Source organism: Siniperca chuatsi, linkage group LG2, assembly GCF_020085105.1.
Source record: "Siniperca chuatsi isolate FFG_IHB_CAS linkage group LG2, ASM2008510v1, whole genome shotgun sequence".
In the NCBI taxonomy this organism is placed as follows: Eukaryota; Metazoa; Chordata; class Actinopteri; order Centrarchiformes; family Sinipercidae; genus Siniperca; species Siniperca chuatsi.
The window spans coordinates 35,234,187-35,235,381 of record NC_058043.1 but is presented as its reverse complement, the minus strand read 5'-3'; positions in this window follow the sequence as shown (position 1 = coordinate 35,235,381).

The following is a 1,195-nucleotide window of genomic DNA, read 5'->3' as shown; positions in this document are numbered from 1 at the left end:
CAACTGGAATCACCACCCTGCGGTTGTTTGCCTCCGCCAGCCAACCAGTCAACTCGCAGTTTACATCCATGTCTGTCCAGACTCATATAATATGTGTAGTGAATACTTGGAAGGAATTGAAGAAGTGTATTTTTGGCTTAATGGAATCACTATATTGATGATACATACAGTGGTGTGCAGAAGTGTTTGCCCCCTTCCTGATTTTTTTTTTTTTTTTGCATGTTTGTCACTTAAATGTTTCAGATCATCAAACAAATTTAAATATTAAGGAGTCAAAGATAACACAAGTAAACATAAAATGCAGTTTTTAAATGAAGGTTGTTATTATTAAGGAAAAACAAAATCCAAACCTACGTGGCCCTGTGTGAAATAGTGATTGCCCCCTAAACCTAATAACTGTTTGGGCCACCCTTAGCAGCAACAACTGCAATCAAGCGTTTGCGATAACTTGATAAAATGAGTCTTTTACAGCGCTGTGGAGGAGGCGTCAGAAAACTCATGGTACGTGTCCACAGGACGCTTTCCATTCATATATACACTCCCTGACAAAAGTCTTGTCGCCTATCCAAGTTGTAGGAACAACAAATAATAACTTGACTTCTAGTTGATCATTTGGAATCAGAAGTGGCTTATATGAAAGGCAAAGGCCTCTAGATTATGCTTATTTTACCAAAATAAAATCTTATCATGCCTTGATTTTTAATTATTTAATTAGGACAGAGAGGTCAGACTTTGCTTAGACAAAAGTCTTGTCACATCTTTAAAGGATTCAACCAATCACAGATTAGAGCATCACCTGTGACAAATACTGTAATTAACACATTCCCAGGTGTGTAGAAGAAGAACCCCAGCACACCCAACCTTCATTTGAAATGCATCCTGACCTCTGACAGAATGCCAAAGATTCAACCACAGACCAAAGTGCTGATCATCAAGAGCCTGAAGACCAAGTCTCCTGCTGAGGTGGCAGACATCTTTAATGTATCTAAACGTCAAGTGGAGAGGATAAGAAAAAGATTTGAAGAAACTGGTGAAGTTCATGACAGGCCCAGGTCAGGCAGACCCCGTAAGACTACTGTTCGAGAGGACCGTTTGTTGGTTCGACAGTCCAGGGCCAGCCCTTTTTCAACTGCAGCAGAGCTACAGTACAACTGGTCACCAGAAACATCCGTATCTACAAGAACAGTTTGTCGAA